Raw genomic sequence first — 25549 nt, 5'->3', positions numbered from 1 at the left:
AGAGCGGCCAATGTGACTATCTGGCTTTAAGTCGATTCGATAACAAATGACGAAAACGGACGGATTTCTCAGGTTTTACTACATATGAACACTTTTCACATTCTCCCATGCAACTCGGCTGCTAGTCCTCCTTGCGTGCAGAATCTTAAGGTCCTAGCTCATGTCCAAGGTACCAAAGCCAGCTAAAAAGTCAATAATCGATACCTAAAACTTGAATTGTACTACTTCTGACTGGCTATTACATCAACTTAGAAGCTTCATCTGTGTTCTACTATGGTGCTTTTAGTGTCTCAGCATACCGCAGCACGCGACATAGCTTTGCAAACGACAAGTACAAACGTTTCAGAGAGAAGAGCGGCCAATGTGACGATCTGGCTTTAAGTCGATTCGATAACAAATGACGAAAACGGACGGATTTCTCGGGTTTTCACTACATATGAACACTTTTCACATTCTCCCATGCAAATCGGCTGCTAGTCCTCCTTTCATGAAGAATGTTAAGGTCCTAGCTCATGTCCAAGGCACCAAAGCCAGCTAAAAGGTCAATATTCAATACCTAAAACTTGAATTGTACTACTTCTTCCTGGCTATTACGTCAACTTAGAAGCTTCATCTGTGTTCTACTATGGTGCTTTTAGTGTCTCCGCATACCGCAGCACGCGACATAGCTTTGCAGACGATAAGTACAACCGTTTCCGAGAGCAGAGCGGCCAATGTGACGATCTGGCTTTAAGTCGATTCGATAACAAATGACGAAAACGGACGGATTTCTCAGGTTTTTACTACATATGAACACTTTTCACATTCTCCCCAGCAACTCGGCTGCTAATCCTCCTTTCATGCAGAATCTTAAGGTCCTAGCTCATGCCCAAGGCACCAAAGCCAGCTAAAAAGTCAATAATCGATACCTAAAACTTGAATTGTACTACTTCTTACTGGCTATTACATCAACTTAGAAGCTTGAACTGTGTTCTACTATGGTGTGTGCAGTGTCTCCGGATACCGCAGCACGCGACATAGCTTTGCAGACGATAAGTACAAGCGTTTCGGAGAGAAGAGCGGCCAATGTGACGATCTGGCTTTAAGACGATTCGATAACAAATGACGAAAATGGACGGATTTCTAAGGTTTTTACTACATATGAACACTTTTCACATTCTCCCGTGCAACTCGGCTGCTAGTCCTCCTTTCATGCAGAATGTTTAGGTCCTAGCTCATGTCCAAGGCAACAAAGCCAGCTAAAATGTCAATAATCGATACCTAAAACTTGAATTGTACTACTTCTTACTGGCTATTACATCAACTTAGAAGCTTCATCTGTGTTCTGCTATGGTGCTTTTAGTGTCTCCACATACCGCAGCACGCGACATAGCTTTGCAGACAATAAGTACAACCGTTTCAGAGAGAAGAGCGGCCAATGTGACGATCTGGCTTTAAGTCGATTCGATAACAAATGACGAAAACGGACTGATTTCTCAGGATTTTACTACATATGAACACTTTTCACATTCTCCCGTGCAACTCGGCTGCTAGTCCTCCTTTCATGCAGAATCTTAAGGTCCTAGCTCATGTCCAAGGCACCAAAGCCAGCTAAAAAGTCAATAATCGATACCAAAAACTTGAATTGGACTACTTCTTACTGGCTATTACATCAACTTAGAAGCTTCATCTGTGTTCTACTACGGTGCTTTTCCTGTTTCCGCCTACGGCAACACGCGACATAGCTTTGCAGACGATAAGTACAACCGTTTCCTAGAGCACAGCGGCCAATTTGACGATCTGGCTTTAAGTCGAATCGATAACAAATGACGAAAACGGACGGATTTCTCAGGATTTTACTACATAAGAACACTTTTCACATTCTCCCCTGCAACTCGGCTTCCAGTCCTCAATTCATGCAGAATCGTAAGGTCCTAGCTCATGTACAAGGCACCAAAGCCAGCTAAAAAGTCAATAATCGATACCTAAAACTTGAAATGGACTACTTCTTACTGGCTATTACATCAACTTAGAAGCTTCATCTGTGTTCTACTATGATGCTTTTCCTGTTTCCGCCTACGGCAACACGCGACATAGTTTTGCAGACGATAAGTACAAGCGTTTCCGAGAGCAGAACGGCCAATGTGACGATCTGGCTTTAAGTCGATTCGATAACAAATGACGAAAATGGACGGATATCTCTGATTTTTACTACATATGAACATTTTTCACATTCTTCCCTGCAACTCGGCTGCTAGTCCTCCTTTCATGCAGAATCTTAAGGTCCTAGCTCATGTCCAAGGCACCAAAGCCAGCTAAAAAGTCAATAATCGATACCTAAAACATGAATTGTACTACTTCTTCCTGGCTATTACATCAACTTAAAAGCTTCCTCTGTGTTCTACTATGGTGATTTTAGTGTCTCCGCATACCGCAGCACGCGACATAGCTTTGCAGACGATAAGTACAAGCGTTTCAGAGAGAAGAGCGGCCAATGTGACGATCTGGCTTTAAGTCGATTCGATAACAAATGACGAAAACGGAAGGATTTCTAAGGTTTTTACTACATATGAACACTTTCCACATTCTCCCGTGCAACGCGGCTGCTAGTCCTCCTTTCATGCAGAAATTTAAGGTCCTAGCTCATGTCCAAGGCAACAAAGCCAGCTAAAAGGTCAATAATCGATACCTAAAACTTGAATAGTACTACTTCTTACTGGCTATTACATCAACTTAGAAGCTTCATCTGTGTTCTACTATGGTGATTTTAGTGTCTCCACATACCGCAGCACGCGACATAGCTTTGCAGACGATAAGTACAACCGTTTCAGAGAGAAGAGCGGCCAATGTGACGATCTGGCTTTAAGTCGATTCGATAACAAATGACGAAAACGGACGGATTTCTCAGGTTTTTACTACATATGAACACTTTTCACATTCTCCCCTGCAACTCGGCTGCTAGTCCTCCTTTCATGCAGAATCTTAAGGTCCTAGCTCATGTCCAAGGCACCAAAGCCAGCTAAAAAGTCAATAATCGATACCTAAAACTTGAATTGTACTACTTCTTACTGGCTATTACATCAACTTAGAAGCTTGAACTGTGTTCTACTATGGTGAGTGCAGTGTCTCCGGATACCGCAGCACGCGACATAGCTTTGCAGACGATAAGTACAAGCGTTTCGGAGAGAAGAGCGGCCAATGTGACGATCTGGCTTTAAGTCGTTTCGATAACAAATGACGAAAACGGACGGATTTCTAAGGTTTTTACTACATATGAACACTTTTCACATTCTCCCGTGCAACTCGGCTGCTAGTCCTCCTTTCATGCAGAATGTTAAGGTCCTAGCTCTTGTCCAAGGCAACAAAGCCAGCTAAAAAGTCAATAATCGATACCTAAAACTTGAATTGTTCTACTTCTTACTGGCTATTACATCAACTTAGAAGCTTCATCTGTGTTCTACTATGCTGCTTTTAGTGTCTCCACATACCGCAGCACGCGACATAGCTTTGCAGACGATAAGTACAAGCGTATCAGAGAGAAGAGCGGCCAATGTGACGATCTGGCTTTAAGTCGATTCGATAACAAATGACGAAAACGGACGGATTTATCAGGTTTTTACTACATATGAACACTTTTCACATTCTCCCGTGCAACTCGGCTGCTAGTCCTCCTTTCATGCTGAATCTTAAGGTACTAGCTCATGTCCAAGGCACCAAAGCCAGCTAAAAAGTCAATAATCGATACCTAAAACTTGAATTGGATTACTTCTTACTGGCTATTACATCAACTTAGATGCTTCATCTGTGTTCTACTATGGTAATTTTAGTGTCTCCACATACCGCAGCACGCGACATAGCTTTGCAGACGATAAGTACACCCGTTTCAGAGAGAAGAGCGGTCAATGTGACGATCTGGCTTTAAATCGATTCGATAACAAATGACGAAAACGGACGGATTTCTCAGGTTTTTACTACATATGAACACTTTTCACATTCTCCCGTGCAACTCGGCTGCTAGTCCTCCTTTCATGCACAATCTTAAGGTCCTAGCTCATGTCCAAGGCACCAAAGCCAGCTAAAAAGTCAATAATCGATACCTAAAACTTGAATTGTACTACTTATTACTGGTTATTACATCAGCTTAGAAGCTTCATCTGTGTTCTACTATGGTGCTTTTAGTGTCTATACATACCGCAGTAAGCGACATAGCTTTGCAGACGATAAGTACAACCGTTTCAGAGAGAAGAGCGGCCAATGTGACGATCTGTTTTTAAGTCGATTCGATAACAAATGACGAAAACGGACGGATTTCTCTGGTTTTTAATACATATGAACACTTTTCACATTCTCCCGTGCAACTGGGCGGCTAGTCCTCCTTTTATGCAGAATCTTAAAGTCCTTGCTCATGTCCAAGGCACCAAAGCCAGCTAAAAAGTCAATAATCGATACCTAAATCTTTAATTGGACTACTTCTTACTGGCTATTACATCAACTTAGAAGCATCATCTGTGTTCTACTATGGTGCTTTTAGTGTCTCCGCATATTGCAGGACGCGACATAGCTCTGTAGACGATAAGTACAACCGTTTCAGAGAGAAGAGCGGCCAATGTGACGATCTGGCTTTAAGTCGATTCGATAACAAATGACGAAAACGGACGGATTTCTCGGGTTTTTACTACATATGAACACTTTTCACATTCTCCCGTGCAACTCACCTGCTAGTCCTCCTTCATGCAAAATCTTAATTTCCTAGCTCGTGTCCAAGGCACCAAAGAAGGGTAAAAAGTCATTAACCGATACCTAAAACTTGAATTGTACTACCTCTTACTGGCTATTACATCAACATAGAAGCTTCATCTGTGTTCTACTATGGTGCTTTTAGTGTCTCCGCATACCGCAGCACGCGACATAGCTTTGCAGACGATAAGTACAATTGTTTCAGAGAGAAGAGCGGCCAATGTGACGATCTGGCTTTAAGTCGATTCGATAACAAATGACGAAAGTGGACGGATTTCTCAGGTTTTTACTACATATGAACACTTTTCACATTCTCCCATGCAACTCGGCTGCTAGTCCTCCTTTCATGCAGAATATTAAGGTCCTAGCTCATGTCCAAGGCACCAAAGCCAGCTAAAAATTCAATATTCAATACCTAATACTTGAATTGTACTACTTCTTACTGGCTATTACATCAACTTAGAAGCTTGATCTGTGTTCTACTATGGTGCGTATAGTGTCTCAGCATACCGCAGCACGCGACATAGCTTTGCAAACGACAAGTACAACCGTTTCAGAGAGAAGAGCGGCCAATGTGACGATCTGGCTTTAAGTCGATTCGATAACAAATGTCTAATACGGACGGATTTCTCGGGTTTTTACTACATATGAACACTTTTCACATTCTCCCACGCAAATCGGCTGCTAGTCCTCCTTTCATGCAAAATGTTAAGGTCCTAGCTCATGTCCAAGGCACCAAAGCCAGCTAAAAAGTCAATAATCGATACCTAAAACTTGAATTGTACTACTTCTTACTGGCTATTACATCAACTTAGAAGCTTGAACTGTGTTCTACTATGGTGTGTGCAGTGTCTCCGGATACCGCAGCACGCGACATAGCTTTGCAGACGATAAGTACAAGCGTTTCGGAGAGAAGAGCGGCCAATGTGACGATCTGGCTTTAAGACGATTCGATAACAAATGACGAAAATGGACGGATTTCTCAGGATTTTACTACATATGAACACTTTTCACATTCTCCCGTGCAACTCGGCTGCTAGTCCTCCTTTCATGCAGAATCTTAAGGTCCTAGCTCATGTCCAAGGCACCAAAGCCAGCTAAAAAGTCAATAATCGATACCTAAAACTTGAATTGGATTACTTCTTACTGGCTATTACATCAACTTAGATGCTTCATCTGTCTTCTACTATGGTGATTTTAGTGTCTCCGCTTACCGCAGCACGCGACATAGCATTGCAAACGATAAGTACAACCGTTTTAGAGAGAAGAGCGGCCAATGTGACGATCTGGCTTTAAGTCGATTCGATAACAAATGACGAAAATGGACGGATTTCTAAGGTTTTTACTACATATGAACACTTTTCACATTCTCCCGTGCAACGCGGCAGCTAGTCCTCCTTTCATGCAGAATGTTAAGGTCCTAGCTCATGTCCAAGGCACCAAAGCCAGCTAAAAAGTCAATAATCGATACCTAAAACTTGAATTGGACTACTTCTTACTGGCTATTACATCAACTTAGAAGCTTCATCTGTGTTCTACTACGGTGCTTTTCCTGTTTCCGCCTACGGCAACACGCGACATAGCTTTGCAGACGATAAGTACAACCGTTTCCTAGAGCACAGCGGCCAATTTGACGATCTGGCTTTAAGTCGAATCGATAACAAATGACGAAAACGGACGGATTTCTCAGGTTTTTACTACATAAGAACACTTTTCACATTCTCCCCTGCAACTCGGCTTCCAGTCCTCAATTCATGCAGAATCGTAAGGTCCTAGCTCATGTACAAGGCACCAAAGCTAGCTAAAAAGTCAATAATCGATACCTAAAACTTGAAATGGACTACTTCTTACTGGCTATTACATCAACTTAGAAGCTTCATCTGTGTTCTACTATGATGCTTTTCCTGTTTCCGCCTACGGCAACACGCGACATAGCTTTGCAGACGATAAGTACAAGCGTTTCCGAGAGCAGAACGGCCAATGTGACGATCTGGCCTTAAGTCGATTCGATAACAAATGACGAAAATGGACGGATATCTCTGATTTTTACTACATATGAACATTTTTCACATTCTTCCCTGCAACTCGGCTGCTAGTCCTCCTTTCATGCAGAATCTTAAGGTCCTAGCTCATGTCCAAGGCACCAAAGCCAGCTAAAAAGTCAATAATCGATACCTAAAACATGAATTGTACTACTTCTTCCTGGCTATTACATCAACTTAAAAGCTTCCTCTGTGTTCTACTATGGTGATTTTAGTGTCTCCGCATACCGCAGCACGCGACATAGCTTTGCAGACGATAAGTACAAGCGTTTCAGAGAGAAGAGCGGCCAATGTGACGATCTGGCTTTAAGTCGATTCGATAACAAATGACGAAAACGGAAGGATTTCTAAGGTTTTTACTACATATGAACACTTTCCACATTCTCCCGTGCAACGCGGCTTCTAGTCCTCCTTTCATGCAGAAATTTAAGGTCCTAGCTCATGTCCAAGGCAACAAAGCCAGCTAAAAGGTCAATAATCGATACCTAAAACTTGAATTGTACTACTTCTTACTGGCTATTACATCAACTTAGAAGCTTCATCTGTGTTCTACTATGGTGATTTTAGTGTCTCCACATACCGCAGCACGCGACATAGCTTTGCAGACGATAAGTACAACCGTTTCAGAGAGAAGAGCGGCCAATGTGATGATCTGGCTTTAAGTCGATTCGATAACAAATGACGAAAACGGACGGATTTCTCAGGTTTTTACTACATATGAACACTTTTCACATTCTCCCGTGCAACTCGGCTGCTAGTCCTCCTTTCATGCAGAAACTTAAGGTCCTAGCTCATGTCCAAGACACCAAAGCCAGCTAAAAAGTCAATAATCGATACCTAAAACTTGAATTGGACTACTTCTTACTGGCTATTACATCAACTTAGAAGCTTCATCTGTGTTCTACTATGGTGCTTTTCCTGTTTCCGCCTACGGCAACACGCGACATAGCTTTGCAGACGATAAGTACAACCGTTTCAGAGAGAAGAGCGGCCAATGTGACGATCTGGCTTTAAGTCGATTCGATAACAAATGACGAAAACGGACGGATTTCTCAGGTTTTTACTACATATGAACACTTTTCACATTCTCCCCTGCAACTCGGCTGCTAGTCCTCCTTTCATGCAGAATCTTAAGGTCCTAGCTCATGTCCAAGGCACCAAAGCCAGCTAAAAAGTCAATAATCGATACCTAAAACTTGAATTGTACTACTTCTTACTGGCTATTACATCAACTTAGAAGCTTGAACTGTGTTCTACTATGGTGAGTGCAGTGTCTCCGGATACCGCAGCACGCGACATAGCTTTGCAGACGATAAGTACAAGCGTTTCGGAGAGAAGAGCGGCCAATGTGACGATCTGGCTTTAAGTCGTTTCGATAACAAATGACGAAAACGGACGGATTTCTAAGGTTTTTACTACATATGAACACTTTTCACATTCTCCCGTGCAACTCGGCTGCTAGTCCTCCTTTCATGCAGAATGTTAAGGTCCTAGCTCTTGTCCAAGGCAACAAAGCCAGCTAAAAAGTCAATAATCGATACCTAAAACTTGAATTGTTCTACTTCTTACTGGCTATTACATCAACTTAGAAGCTTCATCTGTGTTCTACTATGCTGCTTTTAGTGTCTCCACATACCGCAGCACGCGACATAGCTTTGCAGACGATAAGTACAAGCGTATCAGAGAGAAGAGCGGCCAATGTGACGATCTGGCTTTAAGTCGATTCGATAACAAATGACGAAAACGGACGGATTTATCAGGTTTTTACTACATATGAACACTTTTCACATTCTCCCGTGCAACTCGGCTGCTAGTCCTCCTTTCATGCTGAATCTTAAGGTCCTAGCTCATGTCCAAGGCACCAAAGCCAGCTAAAAAGTCAATAACCGATACCTAAATCTTAAATTGTACTACTTCTTACTGGCTATTACATCATTTTAGAAGCTTCATCTGTGTTCTACTATGGTGTGTTAGTGTCTCCGAATACCGCAGTATGCGACATAGCTTTGCAGACGATAAGTACAACCGTTTCCGAGAGCAGAGCGGCCAATGTGACGATCTGGCTTTAAGTCGATTCGATAACAAATGACGAAAACGGACGGATTTCTCAGGTTTTTACTACATATGAACACTTTTCACATTCTCCCCAGCAACTCGGCTGCTAGTCCTCCTTTCATGCAGAATCTTAAGGTCCTAGCTCATGTCCAAGGCACCAAAGCCAGCTAAAAAGTCAATAATCTATACCTAAAACTTGAATTGTACTACTTCTTACTGGCTATTACATCAACTTAGAAGCTTGAACTGTGTTCTACTATGGTGTGTGCAGTGTCTCCGGATACCGCAGCACGCGACATAGCTTTGCAGACGATAAGTACAAGCGTTTCGGAGAGAAGAGCGGCCAATGTGACGATCTGGCTTTAAGACGATTCGATAACAAATGACGAAAATGGACGGATTTCTAAGGTTTTTACTACATATGAACACTTTTCACATTCTCCCGTGCAACTCGGCTGCTAGTCCTCCTTTCATGCAGAATGTTTAGGTCCTAGCTCATGTCCAAGGCAACAAAGCCAGCTAAAATGTCAATAATCGATACCTAAAACTTGAATTGTACTACTTCTTACTGGCTATTACATCAACTTAGAAGCTTCATCTGTGTTCTGCTATGGTGCTTTTAGTGTCTCCACATACCGCAGCACGCGACATAGCTTTGCAGACAATAAGTACAACCGTTTCAGAGAGAAGAGCGGCCAATGTGACGATCTGGCTTTAAGTCGATTCGATAACAAATGACGAAAACGGACTGATTTCTCAGGTTTTTACTACATATGAACACTTTTCACATTCTCCCGTGCAACTCGGCTGCTAGTCCTCCTTTCATGCAGAATCTTAAGGTCCTAGCTCATGTCCAAGGCACCAAAGCCAGCTAAAAAGTCAATAATCGATACCTAAAACTTGAATTGGATTACTTCTTACTGGCTATTACATCAACTTAGATGCTTCATCTGTCTTCTACTATGGTGATTTTAGTGTCTCCGCTTACCGCAGCACGCGACATAGCATTGCAAACGATAAGTACAACCGTTTTAGAGAGAAGAGCGGCCAATGTGACGATCTGGCTTTAAGTCGATTCGATAACAAATGACGAAAATGGACGGATTTCTAAGGTTTTTACTACATATGAACACTTTTCACATTCTCCCGTGCAACGCGGCAGCTAGTCCTCCTTTCATGCAGAATGTTAAGGTCCTAGCTCATGTCCAAGGCACCAAAGCCAGCTAAAAAGTCAATAATCGATACCTAAAACTTGAATTGGACTACTTCTTACTGGCTATTACATCAACTTAGAAGCTTCATCTGTGTTCTACTACGGTGCTTTTCCTGTTTCCGCCTACGGCAACACGCGACATAGCTTTGCAGACGATAAGTACAACCGTTTCCTAGAGCACAGCGGCCAATTTGACGATCTGGCTTTAAGTCGAATCGATAACAAATGACGAAAACGGACGGATTTCTCAGGTTTTTACTACATAAGAACACTTTTCACATTCTCCCCTGCAACTCGGCTTCCAGTCCTCAATTCATGCAGAATCGTAAGGTCCTAGCTCATGTACAAGGCACCAAAGCCAGCTAAAAAGTCAATAATCGATACCTAAAACTTGAAATGGACTACTTCTTACTGGCTATTACATCAACTTAGAAGCTTCATCTGTGTTCTACTATGATGCTTTTCCTGTTTCCGCCTACGGCAACACGCGACATAGCTTTGCAGACGATAAGTACAAGCGTTTCCGAGAGCAGAACGGCCAATGTGACGATCTGGCTTTAAGTCGATTCGATAACAAATGACGAAAATGGACGGATATCTCTGATTTTTACTACATATGAACATTTTTCACATTCTTCCCTGCAACTCGGCTGCTAGTCCTCCTTTCATGCAGAATCTTAAGGTCCTAGCTCATGTCCAAGGCACCAAAGCCAGCTAAAAAGTCAATAATCGATACCTAAAACATGAATTGTACTACTTCTTCCTGGCTATTACATCAACTTAAAAGCTTCCTCTGTGTTCTACTATGGTGATTTTAGTGTCTCCGCATACCGCAGCACGCGACATAGCTTTGCAGACGATAAGTACAACCGTTTCAGAGAGAAGAGCGGCCAATGTGACGATCTGGCTTTAAGTCGATTCGATAACAAATGACGAAAACGGACGGATTTCTCAGGTTTTTACTACATATGAACACTTTTCACATTCTCCCCTGCAACTCGGCTGCTAGTCCTCCTTTCATGCAGAATCTTAAGGTCCTAGCTCATGTCCAAGGCACCAAAGCCAGCTAAAAAGTCAATAATCGATACCTAAAACTTGAATTGTACTACTTCTTACTGGCTATTACATCAACTTAGAAGCTTGAACTGTGTTCTACTATGGTGAGTGCAGTGTCTCCGGATACCGCAGCACGCGACATAGCTTTGCAGACGATAAGTACAAGCGTTTCGGAGAGAAGAGCGGCCAATGTGACGATCTGGCTTTAAGTCGTTTCGATAACAAATGACGAAAACGGACGGATTTCTAAGGTTTTTACTACATATGAACACTTTTCACATTCTCCCGTGCAACTCGGCTGCTAGTCCTCCTTTCATGCAGAATGTTAAGGTCCTAGCTCTTGTCCAAGGCAACAAAGCCAGCTAAAAAGTCAATAATCGATACCTAAAACTTGAATTGTTCTACTTCTTACTGGCTATTACATCAACTTAGAAGCTTCATCTGTGTTCTACTATGCTGCTTTTAGTGTCTCCACATACCGCAGCACGCGACATAGCTTTGCAGACGATAAGTACAAGCGTATCAGAGAGAAGAGCGGCCAATGTGACGATCTGGCTTTAAGTCGATTCGATAACAAATGACGAAAACGGACGGATTTATCAGGTTTTTACTACATATGAACACTTTTCACATTCTCCCGTGCAACTCGGCTGCTAGTCCTCCTTTCATGCTGAATCTTAAGGTACTAGCTCATGTCCAAGGCACCAAAGCCAGCTAAAAAGTCAATAATCGATACCTAAAACTTGAATTGGATTACTTCTTACTGGCTATTACATCAACTTAGATGCTTCATCTGTGTTCTACTATGGTAATTTTAGTGTCTCCACATACCGCAGCACGCGACATAGCTTTGCAGACGATAAGTACACCCGTTTCAGAGAGAAGAGCGGTCAATGTGACGATCTGGCTTTAAATCGATTCGATAACAAATGACGAAAACGGACGGATTTCTCAGGTTTTTACTACATATGAACACTTTTCACATTCTCCCGTGCAACTCGGCTGCTAGTCCTCCTTTCATGCACAATCTTAAGGTCCTAGCTCATGTCCAAGGCACCAAAGCCAGCTAAAAAGTCAATAATCGATACCTAAAACTTGAATTGTACTACTTATTACTGGTTATTACATCAGCTTAGAAGCTTCATCTGTGTTCTACTATGGTGCTTTTAGTGTCTATACATACCTCAGTAAGCGACATAGCTTTGCAGACGATAAGTACAACCGTTTCAGAGAGAAGAGCGGCCAATGTGACGATCTGTTTTTAAGTCGATTCGATAACAAATGACGAAAACGGACGGATTTCTCTGGTTTTTAATACATATGAACACTTTTCACATTCTCCCGTGCAACTGGGCGGCTAGTCCTCCTTTTATGCAGAATCTTAAAGTCCTTGCTCATGTCCAAGGCACCAAAGCCAGCCAAAAAGTCAATAATCGATACCTAAATCTTTAATTGGACTACTTCTTACTGGCTATTACATCAACTTAGAAGCATCATCTGTGTTCTACTATGGTGCTTTTAGTGTCTCCGCATATTGCAGGACGCGACATAGCTCTGTAGACGATAAGTACAACCGTTTCAGAGAGAAGAGCGGCCAATGTGACGATCTGGCTTTAAGTCGATTCGATAACAAATGACGAAAACGGACGGATTTCTCGGGTTTTTACTACATATGAACACTTTTCACATTCTCCCGTGCAACTCACCTGCTAGTCCTCCTTCATGCAAAATCTTAATTTCCTAGGTCGTGTCCAAGGCACCAAAGAAGGGTAAAAAGTCATTAACCGATACCTAAAACTTGAATTGTACTACCTCTTACTGGCTATTACATCAACATAGAAGCTTCATCTGTGTTCTACTATGGTGCTTTTAGTGTCTCCGCATACCGCAGCACGCGACATAGCTTTGCAGACGATAAGTACAATTGTTTCAGAGAGAAGAGCGGCCAATGTGACGATCTGGCTTTAAGTCGATTCGATAACAAATGACGAAAGTGGACGGATTTCTCAGGTTTTTACTACATATGAACACTTTTCACATTCTCCCATGCAACTCGGCTGCTAGTCCTCCTTTCATGCAGAATATTAAGGTCCTAGCTCATGTCCAAGGCACCAAAGCTAGCTAAAAATTCAATATTCAATACCTAAAACTTGAATTGTACTACTTCTTACTGGCTATTACATCAACTTAGAAGCTTGATCTGTGTTCTACTATGGTGCGTATAGTGTCTCAGCATACCGCAGCACGCGACATAGCTTTGCAAACGACAAGTACAACCGTTTCAGAGAGAAGAGCGGCCAATGTGACGATCTGGCTTTAAGTCGATTCGATAACAAATGTCTAATACGGACGGATTTCTCGGGTTTTTACTACATATGAACACTTTTCACATTCTCCCACGCAAATCGGCTGCTAGTCCTCCTTTCATGCAAAATGTTAAGGTCCTAGCTCATGTCCAAGGCACCAAAGCCAGCTAAAAAGTCAATAATCGATACCTAAAACTTGAATTGTACTACTTCTTCCTGGCTATTACGTCAACTTAGAAGCTTCATCTGTGTTCTACTATGGTGCTTTTAGTGTCTCCGCATACCGCAACACGCGACATAGCTTTGCAATCGATAAGTACAACCGTTTCAGAGAGAAGAGCGGCTAATGTGACGATCTGGCTTTAAGTCGATTCGATAACAAATGACGAAAACGGACGGATTTCTCGGGTTTTTACTACATATGAACACTTTTCACATTCTCCCATGCAAATCGGCTGCTAGTCCTCCTTTCATGCAGAATGTTAAGGTCCTAGCTCATGTCCAAGGCACCAAAGCCAGCTAAAAAGTCAATAATCGATACCTAAAACTTGAATTGTACTACTTCTTCCTGGCTATTACGTCAACTTAGAAGCTTCATCTGTGTTCTACTATGGTGATTTTAGTGTCTCCGCATACCGCAGCACGCGACATAGCTTTGCAGACGATAAGTACTAGCGTTTCAGAGAGAAGAGCGGCCAATGTGACGACCTGACTTAAGTCGATTCGATAACAAATGACGGAAACGGACGGATTTCTAAGGTTTTTACTACATATGAACACTTTTCACATTCTCCCGTGCAACTCGGCTGCTAGTCCTCCTTTCATGCAGAATGTTAAGGTCCTAGCTCTTGTCCAAGGCAACAAAGCCAGCTAAAAAGTCAATAATCGATACCTAAAACTTGAATTGTACTACTTCTTACTGGCTATTACATCAACTTAGAAGCTTCATCTGTGTTCTACTATGCTGCTTTTAGTGTCTCCACATACCGCAGCACGCGACATAGCTTTGCAGACGATAAGTACAAGCGTATCAGAGAGAAGAGCGGCCAATGTGACGATCTGGCTTTAAGTCGATTCGATAACAAATGACGAAAACGGACGGATTTATCAGGTTTTTACTACATATGAGCACTTTTCACATTCTCCCGTGCAACTCGGCTGCTAGTCCTCCTTTCATGCTGAATCTTAAGGTACTAGCTCATGTCCAAGGCACCAAAGCCAGCTAAAAAGTCAATAAACGATACCTAAAACTTGAATTGGATTACTTCTTATTGGCTATTACATCAACTTAGATGCTTCACCTTTGTTCTACTATGGTAATTTTAGTGTCTCCACATACCGCAGCACGCGACATAGCTTTGCAGACGATAAGTACACCCGTTTCAGAGAGAAGAGCGGCCAATGTGACGATCTGGCTTTAAATCGATTCGATAACAAATGACGAAAACGGACGGATTTCTCAGGTTTTTACTACATATGAACACTTTTCACATTCTCCCGTGCAACTCGGCTGCTAGTCCTCCTTTCATGCACAATCTTAAGGTCCTAGCTCATGTCCAAGGCACCAAAGCCAGCTAAAAAGTCAATAATAGATACCTAAAACTTGAATTGTACTACTTATTACTGGTTATTACATCAGCTTAGAAGGTTCATCTGTGTTCTACTATGGTGCTTTTAGTGTCTATACATACCGCAGTAAGCGACATAGCTTTGCAGACGATAAGTACAACCGTTTCAGAGAGAAGAGCGGCCAATGTGACGATCTGTTTTTAAGTCGATTCGATAACAAATGACGAAAACGGACGGATTTCTCTGGTTTTTAATACATATGAACACTTTTCACATTCTCCCGTGCAACTGGGCGGCTAGTCCTCCTTTTATGCAGAATCTTAAAGTCCTAGCTCATGTCCAAGGCACCAAAGCCAGCTAAAAAGTCAATAATCGATACCTAAATCTTGAATTGGACTACTTCTTACTGGCTATTACATCAACTTAGAAGCATCATCTGTGTTCTACTATGGTGCTTTTAGTGTCTCCGCATATTGCAGCACGCGACATAGCTCTGTAGACGATAAGTACAACCGTTTCAGAGAGAAGAGCGGCCAATGTGACGATCTGGCTTTAAGTCGATTCGATAACAAATGACGAAAACGGACGGATTTCTCGGGTTTTTACTACATATGAACACTTTTCACATTCTCCCGTGCAACTCGGCTGCTAGTCCTCCTTCATGCAAAATCTTAATTTCCTAGCTCGTGTCCAAGGCACCAAAGAAGGGTAAAAAGTCATTAACCGATACCTAAAACTTGAATTGTACTACTTCTTACTGGCTATTACATCAACTTAGAAGCTTCATCTGTGTTCTACTATGGTGCTTTTAGTGTCTCCGCATACCGCAGCACGCGACATAGCTTTGCAGACGATAAGTACAACTTTTTCAGAGAGAAGAGCGGCCAATGTGACGATCTGGCTTTAAGTCGATTCGATAACAAATGACGAAAACGGACGGATTTCTCAGGTTTTTACTACATATGAACACTTTTCACATTCTCCCATGCAACTCGGCTGCTAGTCCTCCTTTCATGCAGAATATTAAGGTCCTAGCTCATGTCCAAGGCACCAAAGACAGCTAAAAATTCAATATTCAATACCTAAAACTTGAATTGTACTACTTCTTACTGGCTATTACATCAACTTAGAAGCTTGATCTGTGTTCTACTATGGTGCGTATAGTGTCTCAGCATACCGCAGCACGCGACATAGCTTTGCAAACGACAAGTACAACCGTTTCAGAGAGAAGAGCGGCCAATGTGACGATCTGGCTTTAAGTCGATTCGTTAACAAATGACTAAAACGGACGGATTTCTCGGGTTTTTACTACATATGAACACTTTTCACATTCTCCCATGCAAATCGGCTGCTAGTCCTCCTTTCATGCAAAATGTTAAGGTCCTAGCTCATGTCCAAGGCACCAAAGCCAGCTAAAAAGTCAATAATCGATACCTAAAACTTGAATTGTACTACTTCTTCCTGGCTATTACGTCAACTTAGAAGCTTCATCTGTGTTCTACTATGGTGCTTTTAGTGTCTCCGCATACCGCAACACGCGACATAGCTTTGCAATCGATAAGTACAACCGTTTCAGAGAGAAGAGCGGCTAATGTGACGATCTGGCTTTAAGTCGATTCGATAACAAATGACGAAAACGGACGGATTTCTCGGGTTTTTACTACATATGAACACTTTTCACATTCTCCCATGCAAATCGGCTGCTAGTCCTCCTTTCATGCAGAATGTTAAGGTCCTAGCTCATGTCCAAGGCACCAAAGCCAGCTAAAAAGTCAATAATCGATACCTAAAACTTGAATTGTACTACTTCTTCCTGGCTATTACGTCAACTTAGAAGCTTCATCTGTGTTCTACTATGGTGATTTTAGTGTCTCCGCATACCGCAGCACGCGACATAGCTTTGCAGACGATAAGTACTAGCGTTTCAGAGACAAGAGCGGCCAATGTGACGATCTGGCTTTAAGTCGATTCGATAACAAATGACGAAAACGGACTAATTTCTCAGGTTTTTACTACATATGAACACTTTTCACATTCTCCCGTGCTACTCGGCTGCTAGTCCTCCTTTCATGCAGAATCTTAAGGTCCTAGCTCATGTCCAAGGCACCAAAGCTAGCTAAAAAGTCAATAATCGATACCTAAAACTTGAATTGTATTACTTCTTACTGGCTATTACATCAGCTTAAAAGCCTCATCTGTGTTCTACTATGGTGATTTTAGTGTCTCCGCATACCGCAGCACGCGACGTTGATTTGTAGACGAAAAGTACAACCTTTCCAGAGAGAAGAGCGACCAATGTGACGATCTGGCTTTAAGTCGATTAGAAAACAAATGACGAAAACGGACGGATTTCTCAAGTATTTTTTAACATATGAACACTTTTCACATTCCCCCGTGCAACTCGGCTGCTAGTCCTCCTTTCATGCAGAATCTTAAGGCCGTAGCTCATGTCCAAGGCACCAAAGCCAGCTAAAAAGTCAATAATCGATACCTAAAACTTGAATTGTACTACTTCTTACTGGCTATTACATCAACTTAGAAGCTTCATCTTTGTTCTACTACGGTGATTTTAGTTTCTCCGCATACCGCAGCACGCGACATAGTTTTACAGACGATAAGTACAACCGTTTCAGAGAGAAGAGCGGCCAATGTGACGATCTGGCTTTAAGTCGATTCGATAACAAATGACGAAAACGGACGGATTTCTCAGGTTTTTACTACATATGAACACTTTTCACATTCTCCCGTGCAACTCGGCCGCTAGTCCTCCTTTCATGCAGAATCTTAAGGTCCTAGCTCATGTCCAAGGTACGAAAGCCAGCTAAAAAGTCAATAATCGATACCTAAAACTTGAATTCTACTTCTTCCTACTGGCTATTACGTCAACTTAGAAGCTTCATCTGTGTTCTACTATGGTGCTTTTAGTGTCTCCGCATACCGCAGCACGCGACATAGCTTTGCAGACGATAAGTACAACCGTTTCAGAGAGAAGAGCGGCCAATGTGACGATCTGGCTTTAAGTCGATTCGATAACAAATGACGAAAACGGACGGATTTCTCAGGTTTTTACTACATATGAACACTTTTCACATTCTTCCGTGCTACTCGGCTGCTAGTCCTCCTTTCATGCTGAATCTTAAGGTCCTAGCTCATGTCCAAGGCACCAAAGCTAGCTAAAAAGTCAATAATCGATACCTAAAACTTGAATTGTACTACTTCTTACTGGCTATTACATCAACTTAGAAGCTTCATCTGTGTTCTACTATGCTGCTTGTAGTGTCTCAGCATACCGCAGAATGCGACATAGCTTTGCAGACGATAAGTACAACCGTTTCAGAGAGAAGAGCGGCCAATGTGACTATCTGGCTTTAAGTCGATTCGATAACAAATGACGAAAACGGACGGATTTCTCAGGTTTTTATTACATATGAACACTTTTCACATTCTCCCGTGCAACTCGGCTGCTAGTCCTCCTTTCATGCAGAATCTTAAGGTCCTAGCTCATGTCCAAGGCACCAAAGCCACCTAAAAAGTCAATAATCGATACCTAAAACTTGAATTGGACTACTTCTTACTGGCTATTACATCAACTTAGAAGCTTCATCTGTGTTCTACTATGGTGCTTTTCCTGTTTCCGCCTACGGCAACACGCGACATAGCTTTGCAGACGATAAGACCAACCGTTTCCGAGAGCAGAGCGGCCAATGTGACGATCTGGCTTTAAGTCGATTCGATAACAAATTACGAAAACGGACGGATTTCTCAGGTTTTTACTACATATGAATCCTTTTCACATTCTCCCCTGCAACTCGGCTGCTAGTCCTCCTTTCATGCAGAATCTTAAGGTCCTAGCTCATGTCCAAGGCACCAAAGCCAGCTAAAAAGTCAATAATAGATACCTAAAACTTGAATTGTACTACTTCTTACTGGCAATTACATCAACTTAGAAGGTTCATCTGTGTTCTACTATGGTGCTTTTAGTGTCTCCACATACCGCAGTACGCGACATAGCTTTGCAGACGATAAGTACAAGCGTTTCGGAGAGAAGAGCGGGCAATGTAACTATCTGGCTTTAAGTCTATTCGATAACAAATGACGAAAACGGACGGATTTCTCAGGTTTTTATTACATATGAACACTTTTCACATTCTCCCGTGCAACTCGGCTGCTAGTCCTCCTTTCATGCAGAATCTTAAGGTCCTAGCTCATGTCCAAGGCACCAAAGCCAGCTAAAAAGTCAATAATCGATACCTAAAACTTGAATTGGACTACTTCTTACTGGCTATTACATCAACTTAGAAGCTTCATCTGTGTTCTACTATGGTGCATTTCCTGTTTCCGCCTACGGCAACACGCGACATAGCTTTGCAGACGATAAGTACAACCGTTTCCAAGAGCAGAGCGGCCAATGTGACGATCTGGCTTTAAGTCGATTCGATAACAAATTACGAAAACGGACGGATTTCTCAGGTTTTTACTACATATGAACACTTTTCACATTCTCCCCTGCAACTCGGCTGCTAGTCCTCCTTTCATGCAGAATCTTAAGGTCCTAGCTCATGTCCAAGTCACCAAAGCCAGCTAAAAAGTCAATAATAGATACCTAAAACTTGAATTGTACTACTTCTTACTGGCTATTACATCAACTTAGAAGCTTGGTCTGTGTTATACTATGGTTATTTTAGTGTCTCCGCATACCGCAGCACGCGACATAGCTTTGCAGACGATAAGTACAAGCGTTTCGGGGAGAAGAGCGGCCAATGTGACTATCTGGCTTTAAGTCGATTCGATAACAAATGACGAAAACGGATGGATTTCTGAGGTTTTTATTACATATGAACACTTTTCACATTCTCCCGTGCATCTCGGCTGCTAGTCCTCCTTTCATGCAGAATCTTAAGGTCCTAGCTCATGTCCAGGGCACCAAAGCCAGCTAATAAGTCAATAATCGATACCTAAAACTTGAATTGGATTACTTCTTACTTTCTATTACATCAACTTAGATGCTTCATCTGTGTTCTACTATGGTAATTTTAGTGTCTCCACATACCGCAGCACGCGACATAGCTTTGCAGTCAATAAGTACACCCGTTTCAGAGAGAAGAGCGGCCAATGTGACGATCTGGCTTTAAGTCGATTCGATAACAAATGACGAAAACGGACGGATTTCTCAGGTTTTTACTACATATGAACACTTTTCACATTCTCTCGTGCAATTCGGCTGCTAGTCCTCCTTTCATGCAGAATCTTAAGGTCCTAGCTCATGTCCAAGGCACCAAAGCCAGCTAAAAAGTCAATAATCGATACCTAAAACTTGAATTGGACTACTTCTTCCTGGCTATTACATCAACTTAGAAGCTTCATCTGTGTTCTACTATGGTGCTTTTCGTTTCTCCGCATACCGCAGCACGCGACATAGTTTTACAGACGATAAGTACAACCGTTTCAGAGAGAAGAGCGGCCAATGTGACGATCTGGCTTTAAGTCGATTCGATAACAAATGACGAAAACGGACGGATTTCTCAGGTTTTTACTACATATGAACACTTTTCACATTCTCCCCTGCAACTCGGCTGATAGTCCTCCTTCATGCAAAATCTTAATTTCCTAGCTCGTGTCCAAGGCACCAAAGAAGGGTAAATGTCATTAACCGATACCTAAAACTTTAATTGTACTACTTCTTACTGGCTATTACATCAACTTAGAAGCTTCATCTGTGTTCTACTATGGTGCTTTTCCTGTTTCCGCCTACGGCAACACACGACATAGCTTTGCAGACGATAAGTACAACCGTTTCCGAGAGCAGAGCGGCCAATGTGACGATCTGGCTTTACGTCGATTCGATAATAAATTACGAAAACGGACGGATTTCACAGCTTTTTACTAAATATGAACACTTTTCACATTCTCCCCTGCAACTCGGCTGCTAGTCCTCCTTTCATGCAGAATCTTAAGGTCCTAGCTCATGTCCAAGGCAACAAAGCCAGCTAAAAAGTCAATAATAGATACCTAACACTTGAATTGTACTACTTCTTACTGGCTATTACATCAACTTAGAAGCTTGGTCTGTGTTCTACTATGGTGATTTTAGTGTCTCCGCATACCGCAGCACGCGACATAGCTTTGCAGACGATAAGTACAAGCGTTTCGGAGAGAAGAGGGGCCAATGTGACGATCTGGCTTTAAGTCGATTCGATAACAAATGACGAAAACGGACGGATTTCTCAGGTTTTTATTACATATGAACACTTTTCACATTCTCCCGTGCAACTCGGCTGCTAGTCCTCCTTTCATGCAGAATCTTAAGGTCCTAGCTCATGTCCAAGGCACCAAAGCCAGCTAAAAACTCAATAATAGATACCTATAACTTGAATTGGATTACTTCTTACTGGCTATTACATCAACTTAGATGCTTCATCTGTGTTCTACTATGGTAATTTTAGTGTCTCCACATACCGCAGCACGCGACATAGCTTTGCAGTCGATAAGTACACCCGTTTCAGAGAGAAGAGCGGCCAATGTGACGATCTGGCTTTAAGTCGATTCGATAACAAATGACGAAAACGGACGGATTTCTCAGGTTTTTACTACATATGAACACTTTTCACATTCTCACGTGCATCTCGGCTGCTAGTCCTCCTTTCATGCAGAATCTTAAGGTCCTAGCTCATGTCCAAGGCACTAAAGCCAGCTAAAAAGTCAATAATCGAAATCTAAAACTGGAATTGTACTACCTCTTACTGGCTATTACATCAACTTAGAACGTTCATCTGTGTTCTACTATGGTGCTTTTAGTGTCTCCACATACCGCAGTACGCGACATGGCTTTGCAGACGATAAGTACAACCGTTTCAGAGAGAAGAGCGGCCAATGTGATGATCTGGCTTTAAGTCGATTCGATAACAAATGACGAAAACGGACGGATTTCTCAGGTTTTTACTACATATGAAGACTTTTCACATTCTCCCGTGCAACTCGGCTGCTAGTCCTCCTTTCATGCAGAATCGTAAGGTCCTAGCTCATGTCCAAGGCACCAAAGCCAGCTAAAAAGTCAATAATCGATACCTAAAAGTTGAATTGTACTACTTCTTACTGGCTATTACATTAACTTAGAAGCTTAATCTGTGTTCTACTATGGTGCTTTTAGTGTCTCCGCATACCGCAGCACGCGACATAGCTTAGTAGACGATAAGTACAACCGTTTCCGAGAGCAGAGCGGCCAATGTGACGATCTGGCTTTAAGTCGATTCGATAACAAATGACGAAAACGGACGGATTTCTCAGGTTTTTATTACATATGAACACTTTTCACATTCTCCTGTGCAACTCGGCTGCTAGTCCTCCTTTAATGCTGAATCTTAAGGTCCTAGCTCATGTCGAAGGCACCAAAAACAGCTAAAAAGTCAATAATCGATACCTAAAACTTGAATTGTACTACTTCTTACTGGCTATTACATCAACTTAGAAGCTTCATCTGTGTTCTACTATGGTGCTTTTAGTGTCTCCACATACCGCAGCACGTGACATAGCTTTGTAGACGATAAGTACAACCGTATCAGAGAGAAGAGCGGCCAATGTGACGATCTGACTTTAAGTCGATTCGATAACAAATGACGAAAACGGACGGATTTCTCAGGTTTTTATTACATATGAACACTTTTCACATTCTCCCGTGCAACTCGGCTGCTAGTCCTCCTTTCATGCAGAAACTTAAGGTCCTAGCTCATGTCCAAGGCATCAAAGCCAGCTAAAAAGTCAATAATCGATACCTAAAACTTTAATTGTACTACTTCTTACTGGCTATTACATCAACTTAGAAGCTTCATCTGTGTTCTACTATGGTGCTTTTATTGTGTCCACATACCGCAGCACGCGACATAGCTTTGCAGACGATAAGTACAACTTTTTCAGAGAGAAGAGCGGCCAATGTGACGATCTGGCTTTAAGTCGATTCGATAACAAATGACGAAAACGGACGGATTTCTCAGGTTTTTACTACATATGAAGACTTTTCACATTCTCCCGTGCAACTCGGCTGCTAGTCCTCCTTTCATGTAGAATCTTAAGGTCCTAGCTCATGTCCAAGGCATCAAAGCCAGCTAAAAAGTCAATAATCGATACCTAAAACTTGAATTGTACTACTTCTTCCTGGCTATTACATCAACTTAGAAGCTTCATCTGTGTTCTACTATGGTGCTTTTCGTTTCTCCGCATACCGCAGCACGCGACATAGTTTTACAGACAATAAGTACAACCGTTTCAGAGAGAAGATCGGCCAATGTGACGATCTGGCTTTAAGTCGATTCGATAACAAATGACGAAAACGGACGGATTTCTCAGGTTTTTACTACATGTGAACACTTTTCACATTCTCCCGTGCAACTCGGCTGATAGTCCACCTTCATGCAAAATCTTAATTTCCTAGCTCGTGTCCAAGGCACCAAAGAAGGGTAAATGTCATTAACTGATACCTAAAACTTTAATTGTACTACTTCTTACTAGCTATTACATCAACTTAGAAGCTTCATCTGTGTTCTACTATGGTGCTTTTCCAGTTTCCGCCTACGGCAACACGCGACATAGCTTTGCAGACGATACGTACAACCGTTTCAGAGAGCAGAGCGTCCAATGTGACGATCTGGCTTTAAGTCGATTCGATAACAAATGACGAAAACGGACGGATTTCTCAGGTTTTTACTACATATGAACACTTTTCACATTTTCCCCTGCAACTCGGCTGCTAGTCCTCCTTTCATGCAGAATCTTAAGGTCCTAGCTCATGTCCAAGGCACCAAAGCCAGCTAAAAAATCAATAATCGATACCTAAAACTTGAATTGGACTACTTCTTACTGGCTATTACATCATCTTAGAAGCTTCATCTGTGTTCTACTATGGTGCTTTTCCTGTTTCCGCCTACGGCAACACGCGACATAGCTTTGCAGACGATAAGTACAACCGTATCAGAGAGAAGAGCGGCCAATGTGACGATCTGACTTTAAGTCGATTCGATAACAAATGACGAAAACGGACGGATTTCTCAAGTTTTTATTACATATGAACACTTTTCACATTCTCCCGTGCAACTCGGCTGCTAGTCCTCCTTTCATGCAGAATCTTAAGGTCCTAGCTCATGTCCAAGGCATCAAAGCCAGCTAAAAAGTCAATAATCGATACCTAAAACTTGAATTGGATTACTTCTTACTGGCTATTACATCAACTTAGATGCTTCATCTGTGTTCTACTATGGTAATTTTAGTTTCTCCACATACCGCAGCACGCGACATAGCTTTGCAGACGATAAGTACAACCGTTTCAGAGAGAATAGCGGCCAATGTGACGATCTGGCTTTAAGTCGATTCGATAACAAATGACGAAAACGGATGGATTTCTAAGGTTTTTACTACATATGAACACTTTTCACGTTCTCCCGTGCAACTCGGCTGCTAGTCCTCCTTTCATGCAGAATTTTAAGGTACTAGCTCATGTCCAAGGCACTAAAGCCAGCTAAAAAGTCAATAATCGAAATCTAAAACTGGAATTGTACTACCTCTTACTGGCTATTACATCAACTTAGAACGTTCATCTGTGTTCTACTATGGTGCTTTTAGTGTCTCCACATACCGCAGTACGCGACATGGCTTTGCAGACGATAAGTACAACCGTTTCAGAGAGAAGAGCGGCCAATGTGATGATCTGGCTTTAAGTCGATTCGATAACAAATGACGAAAACGGACGGATTTCTCAGGTTTTTACTACATATGAAGACTTTTCACATTCTCCCGTGCAACTCGGCTGCTAGTCCTCCTTTCATGCAGAATCGTAAGGTCCTAGCTCATGTCCAAGGCACCAAAGCCAGCTAAAAAGTCAATAATCGATACCTAAAAGTTGAATTGTACTACTTCTTACTGGCTATTACATTAACTTAGAAGCTTAATCTGTGTTCTACTATGGTGCTTTTAGTGTCTCCGCATACCGCAGCACGCGACATAGCTTAGTAGACGATAAGTACAACCGTTTCCGAGAGCAGAGCGGCCAATGTGACGATCTGGCTTTAAGTCGATTCGATAACAAATGACGAAAACGGACGGATTTCTCAGGTTTTTATTACATATGAACACTTTTCACATTCTCCTGTGCAACTCGGCTGCTAGTCCTCCTTTAATGCTGAATCTTAAGGTCCTAGCTCATGTCGAAGGCACCAAAAACAGCTAAAAAGTCAATAATCGATACCTAAAACTTGAATTGTACTACTTCTTACTGGCTATTACATCAACTTAGAAGCTTCATCTGTGTTCTACTATGGTGCTTTTAGTGTCTCCACATACCGCAGCACGTGACATAGCTTTGTAGACGATAAGTACAACCGTATCAGAGAGAAGAGCGGCCAATGTGACGATCTGACTTTAAGTCGATTCGATAACAAATGACGAAAACGGACGGATTTCTCAGGTTTTTATTACATATGAACACTTTTCACATTCTCCCGTGCAACTCGGCTGCTAGTCCTCCTTTCATGCAGAAACTTAAGGTCCTAGCTCATGTCCAAGGCATCAAAGCCAGCTAAAAAGTCAATAATCGATACCTAAAACTT

The sequence above is a fragment of the Schistocerca gregaria genome, chromosome 9 (genome assembly GCF_023897955.1).
Source record: "Schistocerca gregaria isolate iqSchGreg1 chromosome 9, iqSchGreg1.2, whole genome shotgun sequence".
Lineage (NCBI taxonomy): Eukaryota > Metazoa > Arthropoda > Insecta > Orthoptera > Acrididae > Schistocerca > Schistocerca gregaria.
Note: the sequence above shows the minus strand (reverse complement) of the source record.